The following is a 13,393-nucleotide window of genomic DNA, read 5'->3' as shown; positions in this document are numbered from 1 at the left end:
TGACAGCTGTACCGGAGCAGGGAACCACTCCGCAGAATGAGGCCGCCATCAGTATGTCATACCCGCCCAGGATGCCCGTTGTGCACCCGGTCTGGGCTCCTCAGTTATACCAGGCTCGTGAGCCCACCACCTTCGAATTGATGGGGATGATAGGCGATCTCCAAAGGTCTGTGGCGGACCTCGCCTATGGAATGTCGGCTTCACCGCCAGCGGCGCCGTATGCCGGGAATTTTGTACCACAGGAGCCTCCGCTACTGGGGCGGATTGTGATAGAGCTCAGCCAGCCAGAGGTGGCTTCCGGCTATAGCCACGACATGTCAGCACCAACCCAGACCCTTGATCAGGCTGAGGCCAGAGGAAAAGACAAGGCAAAGGTAGACGCCGACCCTATTGAACAACTGCTGTGGGCAGTCGAGGCTTTGAAGGCCAGAGGGATGAACAAGCAACAAACATCTGCAATCGTGATCAAAGCCGTGGATGATGCTTTCCCCTCTCCGATCAAAGGCAGTTCAAGCCAGACAGAAAACTGGGATGGGCCCCGTCATGCCCAGACAATTCCAGTAGTTCCCAACCCTGCACCGGGGAAGGTTCAAAAAGCCAAGGCAGCGCCAGCTGATCCTTTCGCCAGCGCATCTGGCAAGAATCCTCAAACTGCAAAGTACCTGCCCCGAGGGCGCAGGGTCTTTCATGACCTCCACATGCCTTTGTCTAGGGCATTGCTAATATTGGCGAAGAATGGGCATCTTAAGCCTTTGGAGCCCCGGCCACTGCCGAAGAATCTCCCCACCACTCATGATGCTACCTTGTACTGCGCGTACCATCAACAGTCCGGTCACAGTACCGATGGATGTTCCCGCCTTCGTCATGAAGTGCAGGATTTGATTGATAACAAGGTTATCCTACCACCTACCTCAGGCAAGCCCGTCACCACTCAGTTGTTGGATTTCGAGGGCTCAGATACTGCGAGTATGTAAAGTGAACCGCCTGCGGGCAACATTTGGTACATTTTTGATGAAGCGTCTGGCACGCATTTTTGAGCATCGGTGAAACCGAGTTTTGTAAATTCTGGCTTGGATATCGAGTCGGTCTTTTGTTTTGAGTCTGTCTCTTTGTCTTGAGTCAGTCTTCTTCTTTTTTTCTTTTTTTTTTTTTTTTTTTTTTTTGCTTAAGGGTCTGTCTTGTTGTATCGAGTCAGTCCCCGTTGTATATAAATTCCCGGTGACTCTGGGGTTGTTGTCCAGAACACCATTTTGTTTTGTAATTATTATCTATTTTTGTTTTGAGTCTGTTTCTGCCGAGGGGCCAGTTACACCAACAGAGCCGATTGAAACAGCTGTTGCTATCTCAACCTTCATGCTTGCTTTCAGCATAAGGGCCAGAGAATTTGATTGGGCTGACAGTACATCTCGCCTGCTCTCCTGTGTGCCAAACTCATTGCATTAACCTAAGTTTTTCAAAAAAAACAGCCTTTTGAACACTGCGGTGATAAAAACGAAGAGGAAGGAATTCCTCGGCTTTTGTAAAATTTTGATCACTTTGAGAGAAAGAGAGGCGTGCTAAACCTTTTTATGAATAAAGCCATGTTTGTCGGCGTGAGTACTGAGAAGGACCCTGGCCTGATCCAGATTGGTTCCACACTATCTTCAGCGCGAGCGATTCGTCGCTTCCTTAAAAACTTTCAAAAGCAAATGTTTTACGCGACTCTGCGAAGACCTGTGTGGAATCGCTCTTGAGATTGCGCAGCCTAGGATCGCTCTCAGCCTCAAGATTCAACCTATTTGTTTTCCGAGTTTGAACCCGTTCAGAATGTTCAGAAAGTTCAACGGACAAACGCCATGAAAGGCCTGTGTGGCCAGTTTTGAAGTAGCCTTCGATCAAGAAGCATCCAAGCCGAATCAGAAGGCGTAGACCTCGCCGGAAGAAGCTCGTAGAGTAACCCTGATGGATTCTTCTGCAAATCAGTGCAACAGCCGTTCTCCTAGACACAGAGAGGCTTCAATTTCAAAAAAAACCATTTGGCATGGACTTGCTACACTTTTACCCTTTGAGAGGCTCGCTGGGCCGAAAACCCGGAAGGGCGGTACAGGCAAAAGTTAGAGCAAGATAAAAATACAAAAAAAGCAAAAATACAAAAAAGAAGAAAAGAAAAGAAAAGACAAAAGATACAAAAAGAAAAAGAAAAAGAAAAATGCAAAAAAGAGAGGGAATAGAAAATGAAAAGAAGCTCGCAAGGTCGAAAACCCGCATTGGGCGCCTTGGCAAAAATAAGAGCCAAACAAAGTGAAGGTTAAAATACCCGAGTGGACCTTAACCGGAACTACGTAAGGCTTGATTCCCATGTTTGGGATACGTAGGCAACTTCATCACGAAGTCCAGCCCCCAACGCTTTCATAAGCGTCTCAGTCCATGCAATGGGTTCGATTTCACCTTAAAGTCCAGTGGCCAACACCCTTCAAGGTGATTGTGTCCATATATGTGTTGTGACCGTCTTCGTCATCTCTGTGTCTGAGAGTTCGACCACCGCCAATGAACACTGTCTGCAGATTGTTGCGGCACCATCCCAAACAAAGGGGCAACTTTCCGTTGCCACGAGCCGCTGTGAGCCGCCTTCCAAGCTAGGGGCAACTTTCCGTTGCCTCCCACCCCCCTTCAAACCAGGGGCAATTTTCCATTGCCTCCGATCCGTGGTTGCGCATCTCGAAGAGTAAGCTCCATGCTTGTTGAGCATTGACTGTTTGAAAAATAGTTTTTGAAAATTTTTACTGAGGTTGACTATTTTCTCGAAAACTATTTCATTTTCCAAAATCGGACCAATGTCTTGGACCCAAAAAGGAAAATTTTCAGTGCTTGCGGCTTGACTCGCACGGTTTTCAAATCAAAAATCGAACAAGTACGTTAATCCGACTCTCATTTTGATCAAAACCGTTTTAGTAGAAGGCAAAAACGAAAAAATGGTTAAAATGATGAACTAGGGGTACAGTTGAGTCAGGCGTTCTGTCTTTCCCCCGTCATCGACGTACTTGCCAGAAGGGCGATCTACCCGCCGGAAGAAATAGCGGTGAGCTAACGGCATCGGGCGTGAACCCGCAACTTCCTGTTCATTCATCAGTCACCCCGGGGAGGGATGGAAAATGAGAGATATGAAGAATAGAGAGGTGTAAGTTGAGAGAAAAGTGAGGAAAAGGGTTTTGAGAGAAAATCCGAGCTTGAGAGCCGAGTGATGCGAGAATCACAAATCAGAAAGGGTGGGAAACAATACCCAGATTGAACTGGCTCCTCGTGGTCCGGCGTCCCCCATCTTCGCTTACGCGTCTGTGTGTCGTGTCTCTTTCATTTGACGGTCTCGTCTTTTGTTTTGAGTCTCTCCCGAGCGTGTCTCGTTGTGTTTAGGTCGTGTACCTTTATATTTGAGTCCTCCCCGCTGTGTTCAGTTGTAGACTCGATATCCCGGTTTGAAAAACCCTCATTCGATTTCGAAAATCATCTATGCTCAGAATGCTGTGCCATTCTCTACATTTGAATGTGTTTTGACTCCTCCAACCGGTTCCATCTTTGAGGTCCGTCCTGTCAGATTGGGCTGTTTTGTTTGAGAATTGCCGTGTGCAGAATGAATCGAATGTTGTGTTATGGACTGTATGCAGGTTAATCCCCAACAGAGTAAGGGCTATGTGTCCAGAATCAGGCAGTGGGTTGCTTGGGTTATTTTGCTGTTGGCTGTTTAAGTTATCTGATTATTACAGCGCGAGTGTTCAATTTTTAGACAACCAATCAATTCCATTTACATTGAGGTGTAACATGATGAGATGCGATGCAATGCATGAAATGTGTAAATGTAAACACTTTTTCAGATAAAAAGTCTGTTTCATTTACATAGTTTTTCAAATGTACAAGTTTTGGAAACAAAAATCTGCCTGCGGCAGTACAAGGTAATCTATCTACCAACAAAAAGAAAAGTACAAAGAAAGAAAGAAAGAAAAGATAGCAAAAATCTGCATCTATGTCCAGCGACTCCAAGGGCTGTCAGTCCGTCCTGGTCCTCTTCCTGGACGAAGGTCCAGGAGCATCGCCAGCGTCGTCGTCAGAGCCCGAGCTAGAACCGTCTCCGGTCTCCTCCTCCGATGACCCTGCCTCCGCCTCTGACTCCTCGTCGTCGTCATCGTCCGGGACTGGAGCTCGCGAGCTACTCCCGACGTGAGTACGCCCTCCCCTGGTACGGGGAAATATCCTGCCCTCCTCATCTCTCCCCCGAGCAGGGACAGAAGGTCCGGCTGGAGCACCTCCTGCCATGGGAATCTGGAAAGGAGGCTGAAAAGTTCACGAAAAGCGAAATGCATCAGAATGTCGTGAGCAGTTTATCAGTGCAGAATACAATGTGTGAGTACAGTGTATGAATGCCGTGAGCAGTTTAACAGTGCAGAATGCAGTGTATGGGTACAGTGTAAGAACGCCGTGAGCAGTTTGTCAGTACAGAGTACAGTGCAGAATGCAGTGTATGCAGTGGGCCAGATGCTGTGAGGTCAGTGTATCAGGTGTTGTGCCGTGCATCAGATTATGTAAAGCAGTGTATGAATGGTTTGAGGCCAGTGTCAGAAGGACATACCGGTATGCTGTAGACGGCTAGGAGGTCAAATGTCCGCTGGAGCATCCCCATCATCGAGGCATTCATCACCAACGACTGACGGGTGTACTCAGAAGAAGCCTGCAAAAGTATCAGACGCATCAATATTCTGTGGAATATCAAGTAAACTGAATTGAATAACTGTACGAAATGCAGTAGAACATACCGGTCGTAAGTCGGGGACGCCAATGAGCTCGTGACCAGCCGGTGGAGGGGCGAAGGGCATCTGATAGGTCGACCCACCCTGCCCCTGGAAGGTCAGTACAGCGGGCAGGGCAGGCCAGCCAGCTCCTCGTCCTCCCCGCACTCCACCCCTACCACGGACCCCAGCCCTCCTCGAACATCCAGCCCCTGCTCCTGCTCCGGCCCCAGTCGCCGATGCTACAGGCCTGGTCCCCTCTGCTCGACGGCCGCTCAAGGGACGCATCAGGTACGTCCGCACGTACTCCTGATAGTCGCCGGTGCCTCGGAAGCCGGCCTCCTCCCAGCCGATGGAGTAATCATCCAGCTGCTCAGTTGTCAGCCCCTCGGTCTCCCTCATCTCTGCAGGAGGGTGAACCGGGACTATCTGCTCAGGTAACCCACGGGTCTGGCGTAGAAAACGCTCCCCCAGGTACCAAGCCCGACAGACCGGGCCCTCTAGCAAGATCCGGAAACGCGAGGTCTCCTCAGCACCAGGGAACCGACCCCGCATCGTCGACGGCAAGGAAGCCCATGGCCGCCATGTGATCTGAAAGTAACAGACAGTTTGTTATCTACTGTTATTGAAACATGCAGTGGGAAAGCGAAGCTAAACGAACTGAAAGTAAAGCATACCTCTGTGGGGGTGATGGTGTCGAAATATCGGCGGAAGAAGCCGAACGTCTCTCGTGGTCGCCGGGTGCATCTCCCGTCAAAGCGACTCGAGAACGGGACAGCCGGAGGAGGCTCCGCGACTGGTACGGGTGCAAGCCTAGGGAAGTAGGCGTAAACCCACAACTGCAAAACAGATGTCAGTACGACCATCAGATAAAGCAGGATATACAGGATAAAGCAGAAATGGCAGAGCCGTGTGTTGTGCAGTGTATTGTGTGCAGTGTACAGTGTGAGCAGTGTACAGTCAGTGTAAAGAAGAATGTATGTGTGTGCCGTGTGTACAGTATACAGTAAGTGTAAAGCAGACCGCAGTGTGTGCAGTCTACAGAGTATAGAAAGTACGAGACAGGAATGAAAAAGTGGAGAAGAAATGTACCTCCCAAGCCCGCCAGTAACCTCCAAGCAGCTGGCCGCTGCCGCGAGAAGCCGAGCTCATATAGCCGTACAGGGTGGCCAGAGCAGCGCCGCCCCAGTCGTAGTGCAAGATGTCCCGGACGTCCACCAGTGCGCTGAGAAGACAGAGAGGCACGGTGTTCGCCCGGTCGGCGAAGATAGTAGTCCCGAACAGGAACATGAGGAAGCCGCGGGCATACCTCTCCACGTCCTCCTCGGTCATCTGAGTCTCCTCCCCCAATGCGGGCTGGACCCGAAACTGTGTCTCGAACCAGGAGTATCGGACGAAGCCTGGACGAGCTAGCGGTGGGGCCTCCCCCAGTAGATGGACCTGAGCGGCGGTCCACTCATCCATGTCTGTGTCGAAAGGGATCGGATCCCCCCTACCCCGATGCCTGTGAGCATCGAGAAGTCATAAGGGGTCATCGTCATGTCCCCTGCAGCAGAAAAATGGAAAGAGTCGGTGGTGTCCCACCACCTCTCCGCCAAAGCAGCAAGAAGAGGCCTGCATGTGGACAACCTAGAGAGCCCTCGGCAGAAGGTGCCGAAGCCCGCCCGATCCACGATGCGCTGGACCGCATCAGGGAGCTCATCATACCACTCCCGCGCACCAGTATTCCCATACCCGCGAATGGTATGGGAACCCTCCTGCAAACAGAAAATGACAATTGCAAGACAACATTCAAAATGCAGTTTTGAAAGAACAGATATGGCATGTATGCAAGTTTGTCAGATTCAGGCAAATACCGGGTACCGGTGTGCTTACGTAAAATACGTGTGCTGTGTCAGCGTGTTTGAGTGTTTCAGAACAGATATGGCATGAATGCAAGTTTGTCAGATTCAGGCAAATACCGGGTGCCAGTGTGCTTACAGTGAAATACGTGTGATGTGTCAGCGTGTTTGGGTGTTTCAGAACAGATATAGCATTGTGTGAAAATCTAACAGATTCAGACAAATACTGGGTGCCAGTGTGTATGCAGTGAAAAATAGTGAGTGCAGTGTGTTTGAGTGATTCAGGGCTAGTGCAGTGTGTGTGCATGTGTCAGTCTCAAACAGATATCAGTTGTATGTATGTTTACAGTCAACTACGGTCTACGGCATATCAGTTTTCAGCAGTTAAAGAATACAACTAACTATGACAGTTTTTGTATCCTACATTGCGGAAAGTAAAGCAGAAGACAGAGAGTTACCGCAGAAGTGCCGAATGAAAGGTGGGAGGTAGGCTCACGCAGTAGTAGCTCAGGCGCCACGTGCCTCTCGAAGCTCCGGAACTGACGCAGGCCGTCGGGAGGCAGAACATGGATCGCCGGCTGGTAGGTCGCCGGGTCGAACGGGCGCTCGCTCAGTGGTAAGAGCTCGACCCCGGGATCCATCTCGTGGTCCGGGGGAGTCCCGCCACGTGGAATGTCGTCCGCCATGTAGAGAATGGTGTGAAAATGGCCCGGAAAAGGAAAACCGGGTCGGAATACGAAGAGTCAACCAAAAAGTCAACTCCCGAGAGGGTCGGAAATGGCCGGGAAGGCCGGAATGTGAAGAGGCACGGAAATGAAGAGGAAAGTGAGGGGAACAAACCCCGAAAAGGTGAGAACGCCGAACGAGGCACCGAAACGAGAATGTGATCGGTGGAAAATGTTCGAAACGCGAAGAGGATCGCGAATCCGACGATGAAACGAGCGTAGAACGCGAAGAAACGGGCGAAAAATGAGAGAGAAGCACTCTAGAGAGAGAGAGCAAGGGTTTTCGGCGTGAGAAGAATGAGAAAATAGGGCATGAAGCCCTATTTTATAACACCCAAGGTGAAAAGACAAAACTGCCCCGCACCGGCAACTGTTTGCCGGTCGGCAATGTTTTGTGTCGGCCGGCACTTTTTTGTGCCGATGGAATTGTTTTTGTGCCGATGGCCAGTCGGTGGCCTCCCCTTTCGGCCGGTGGGGTTCCCACAGCCTTGGTTAGGCCATTTGAGTTGTTTTGGTCTTCATAGCTCAAGAAAGTGCAAGAAAATGCATCTCCGACGCTCAACCGGCCTCCGTTCTGACCGCGGGCCGTGTCTCCAGTGCGTGGCACTCGAATTTGTACAAGGTGTATCCTTTTTGTATCCTTTTGAATTCAAAAGTTGCCCCATGTGTGTTGCACAAGTTCATCACACTACTTCTGTGCATTACATCGCACTGTCGTGCGCTACACATTTGCATTGTTATGCACGTGTTACATGTGTTGCAACACGCACCCCTTTACATTGTCGTGCATATTTCTCTTGCATCGTCATTTCATTTCCATTCCGTGCATTGTCATGCATTCCGGAATACGTGCGTTGTTGCGCATTTAAGCCCATTTACATTCCGTGTGGCGTGCGTGTCACACTGGTCATCGCACTGTCTTGTGCATTTCAAACCTCGCGCTGTTCTGCGCGTCGCACTGTTTTGTGCATTTCAAATCGTCGCACTGTTTTGTGCATTTCAAATATCGCACTGTTTTGTGCATTTCAAACCGTCGCACTGTTTTGTGCATTTCAAATCTCGCGCTGTTCTGCGCATCGCACTGTTTTGTGCATTTCAATTTCGTGCTGTTTTGCGCATCTCATTGCATTTTGCATGCATTCCATCGCACTGTCCTGTGCACTCGCGTTGCCTAACGCATTGTGCTATTTTGCGCATCATACCGTTGTGCAATACCATGGTCTGGCGAGACCTTAAACACGCACGGTCTGGCGAGACCTTAAACACGCATGGTCTGGCGAGACCTTAAACACGCATGGTCTGGCGAGACCTTAAACACGCACGGTCTAGGAGACCTTAAATCCTTGGAAGGTGTAAGACCTTTAGTGTTCGCATTGTCGTACACTTCGAAAGCCGCGTGTTGTCGCGCATTCCATGCAACATGCATTTCATGCATCATTTGCATTTCAAAAACAAACAAAAAAAAAACATGCATTGTCATGCATACATTTTGCATCCCGGTCTAGGAGACCTTAAATCCTCTAAAGGCGCAATTCCTTTGGTGTTTGTCGTGCCCGAACGACTTTTCGGTGGTCTGGTAAAGCCACCTGCCTATGTTTGCGATGAGTTCCTAGAAGACCAACTGGGACGGTGGAAACTAGAGTTCGAACGGCTTATGCCTAGAACGCAAAGGTTCGGGAGTTCCGAGACTAAAGTCTGGTTTAAATACCCAGGGGTTTACCCTCGGCTTGAAATCTGTATGGAAGCCCCATAGGTTGAGGCGGCATGTCTACGCCTCAATTCTGGATACTGAACCAACCTAGTATATCACCCTGTTGGTAAGATAGGGAAAGTTGCAATCATAGTCATTGCATCATAGTGCATTGTCATGCATTTCCATTGTAGATTGCATGCATTCATTGCATCACCTTCCATCCATGGCTTGCGCCTTTCCAGGTTGAGCTTGGTCTGGTATGTGCCCTTACTTTTCATGTTAAAACACAGTTCTGCATGTGTATCGCGCCGATTCCACGCTGATATGTTGGTTGAGGGTTGCGGCACCTTTTCTGTGTTACACATGGCTCGTATGTGTACATGCCTTTCCTAGGCAAAATTTGGTTTGGCTTGTATGCCATATTCATTGTATCCATATCCACTCCATTGCATATTTGTAGATATTGCATTGTAGATTGCATGCATTCATTGCATCGCCTTCCATCTATGGCTTGCGCCTTTCCAGGTTAAGCTTGGTCTGGTATGTGCCCCTACTTTTCTGTGTTACACATGGCTTGTATGTGTACATGCCTTTCCTAGGCAAGATTTGGTTTGGCCTACATGCCATATTCATGTATTACGTTGTAGTATAATTTTTGCATCCGGCATTAGGATCGTAGTCCTTTCTCCAGCGGGTCGTTTCCCCACTTATGTCAATTCCACCCAATATTTATTCTTGCGTCTGTCTACAGTGCTCATAGTTCTGTTGACCGTTCTATGGTAGACAGACTTGTTATCTCCATCAATCTATTTGAGATAGGTGTGGTTTCGAACCACTCGTGATTGGATCACGATTCAAATGCTTTGCATGTAGCTTGCATTGTTTCAATTACATTGCATCTTCATTTGCATTGATTATACATTGTTTTGTATATATTGTATTTCGTTTCCATCTTGCATTGTCATGCATGTTGCTAACCATATTGTACCTGTTAAGTTTGTTTTCTTTGCAGGCACGATATTGTATGTACGGTTCATTTGAAGCTGGTGCAACCAGACGAGCCGCACAGGTATTGTATCTCCCGAGTGAGACGTATTGAGAATTCCATAATTCTCTTACATCCTTTCTGCATTGTAGTGTAGTTTGGTATGCTAGCTTAAAATTGTCGCATGTTTGCTTCATTACAGCTTTCTTTACATGATCATAAGTTATGCTCGGCTCTATGCATTGTCTTGCATTTTGCCCCTGCCTCCGGGCGCATACCTTATTTGTCTTGCATGTTTGTCTGAGTCTTCGGCCTTGTCAAAAATGGGTCGTCTCTGGGCTTTGACATTCACTCCCGTCATTGTTATGACTTTCGAGTTCTGTTAAAGAGGGGCAACTGTAGACACCCCATTTTTGACCGTCCTCAAGACTTGGACGTCACCGTTTGAACACTCGGTGATTATCCATGTTTGTGTTCGTTTGGAGTTCCCGGAGGTCTCGGCTCACGTGCCTTGCCTCAGGATCCCCAAACTCGACCGTTTAGTGTCTGGTTTTGCACCAAACACTTGCATCTTGCCTTGGAGAGGCAGAGTGGGGCTTGTAGACCATCCCCACCCATCACCGGCAGTGGCTAGATGCCACCGGCTGGTTTTTGCTGCCACCGGAAATATAGTTTGCCGGCCGGCACTCTTTGTTGCCGGTCAGCACTATTTTGTGCCGGTCGGCACCCTTTTTGGCCAAGATGGCATTTTTTGCCGGCCGATTGCTGTTCATCTGCTTTTGCAGATATTTTTAGACAGCTGTATTGCTTTTCCTCCCCTCCATACACGTGTATGGAGGGAACTCCCTCTTGCAAAGCTTGTCTTGTAAGCTTTACAAGAGGCATATAGAGAGAAGCTCTCTCTAAGGCAAAAAAGAGGCTTTAGACATTTTTTAGAGAGGAAAATACAGAGGAGAGCTCTGGTTTTTCTAGGGTTAGGGTTAGATATACACAACCTATCTCTCTTTCCCTCTCATTTTGTACACTAGGTGTTTTGTGTCTCACTATTGCACACAAACACCTAGTGTTTCACCTTCCTCTTGGAGCTGAGGTTCTAAAGAGTGTGTTTTGAGATTTTGGTGTTGGATTCAAGCCAAAGGAGGCCATTGGAGCACCATTGTTGAAGAGGACTACAAGGGTAAGAAACTAGTCCCTTTTTTCCCCATTTTTGCATCGATTTTAGATCTATCTTAGAGCTGTTTTTGTGATTATTGTATAACATAAAAAAGTTCTGTTTTTAAGCCCTCTTTATTGTTTATTAAGAGTGTTTTGTTGTTTGAGGGGTGTTGACCACCCTTAGGCCTCAAAAGGCCTCATTTTGAGCCATTTTGTACTAGCTCCGGGATTTTGGTGTTGAGGTCTCTTCACCACTGAAATCTTGAGGGATTTCAGTGGTGAAGATGATGCTTTGAAGTCCCAAGAAGGAGAGGGCCACCCCCTCTCCTTGTTGTCCTTGAAAAGGGCATATTTTGGCCTCTTAAGGAAGCCTATGCTTGAGTGTGTGTTGAGCATGTTTGGTTTGTTTTTCATGCTTATATATCCATGATATAACATGATTTCAAGTTGGTTTTGGAACTCCATGCATGCTTAGCATAGTTGCCATGTAATGCATTGTTTATGCCTTAATGTGCCTTAGGTGGTTAGCCTTTGTTGGAGCATGTTTTAGGCTTGTATTTGTGAAGTTTATGCGCTTATTTTGCCATGTTTTAGCTCTGTCCATAGTCATTTGGATTGATCTTTGCATGCATTATATAGCTTCTTTGTATTTGGGCTTGTTGGCCTTGAGTAAGTGCATGTGTAGCATGCCATCTTTGCATTGTTTTGATGATTTGGAATCATCCTACATGCCATTTCAGTCCCATTTCCATGCTTGTTTGATTGCCTTGCATGTCTCTTTAATGCTTTGAAAGCATGTGTTGCAATGCTCCATGTTTTGGCCATGGTGTATGCCTTTGTATTTGGGCCATTTAGATGCCATCTAAAGAGTCCTTTAGCCTTGTTTTAATGTGCTATAAACTTGTTTTTGGTCGCTTAATGCATGCCTTGCTTGGTCTTGTTAAGTGTAGCTCAATGCCTCATTGATTTGCTTCGAACACTTAGGCCATTTGGGTGCATGTTTGGCTTGATTTGTTGTTCGGTTTGGCACCATGTATTAGCATGATTTTAGAGCTTATAATGTATGCTAATTGCTCTTGTTCATCCCTTTCAAGTGTGCTTGATTGTTGCTTGATTTGTGCCCAAGTGTAGGCCTTCCATCATGTGTATATGTGCATGTGTTTTGGCTTCTTGTTTTGGTCATTATGGCCACTGTTTTAGGCCTTATTAGAGCTGCCTAATCCATGTATAAGTCCATCTTGCCATCCATTTTGCATTGCCATATGTATGCTTGCATGATTGCATAAGTGTTTTGCCATGCCATGTTGCATCCTTAGCTTGTATGCCTAGGTTGCATTGCATCTTGCATACATGCCTTGTCCCTTGAATTGGTGATAGGAATAGGGCCTAAGTTGTTTGTCGGTTTGCATGCATTTGAAACCAAAGTTGCATGCTTGGTTCCTTGGACCATCATGCATGGAAATGCGTGATTGGTGGTCCGAGAACCGAGGCACATGTCCCTTTGAGTCATTACAATGATAAGAGACATGGTTGGTGCATACATGCCTTGAATTGTGCTGCCATGCCTTGTTTTGCCCTCTGTTGCTGTGAGTTGCAGGTTCTGCAGGAATACTCTGCCGACCGGCAGTGTAATGTGCCGACCGGCACCATTTTCTCTGCCGACAGACCCTATTTTGTGCCGATGGCCATACTACACTGCCGGTGGAAATTTCAATCAGCCGGTGGTGATCCTCTCTGTCCAAGGGATTAGCCCTGAGGTTTTGACAGCCTCCAGAAGAGGAAAGGAAGGAAAGCAGAGGCAGCTTGCGCATGGTGGCACGCTTCCCGAGGCGTTTTCCTTCTTTAATTAATTTATTTAATTTGTTAATTAAATTAGTTAATTTGTAATATTAATTAGCTTGCGTAGTTAATTAATTTGTAATATTTATTTAGTCCCTCCGAGCGTGGGCAATTCTGTAATAAGTGTGCGTGAGTGTGTGTATGTCTTCCAACCTCACGTCTTTCTTACCTTTTATTTACCTGCTTATGATGGTAGATTAGGGCACGTTTAATTTAGCATACCTTATGCTATGCATGTGTGCATCCATGCATTTGTATTGCATGCATTAGACTCGGTACATCACGCTAACTGCATTTGTACTTCAATTCAAAAATTGAATACGTGATAGTTGATCGCATTTCATATGCCATTTTAGGGTTAGCCGAGCCTGTTTAGATTGCATCTTTGCACGTGTTGC

The sequence above is a fragment of the Camellia sinensis genome, unplaced genomic scaffold (genome assembly GCF_055761805.1).
Source record: "Camellia sinensis isolate YWXY unplaced genomic scaffold, ASM5576180v1 Unanchor6, whole genome shotgun sequence".
Lineage (NCBI taxonomy): Eukaryota > Viridiplantae > Streptophyta > Magnoliopsida > Ericales > Theaceae > Camellia > Camellia sinensis.
The sequence above is the reverse complement of the archived record's forward strand: the minus strand, read 5'-3'. Positions refer to the sequence as shown.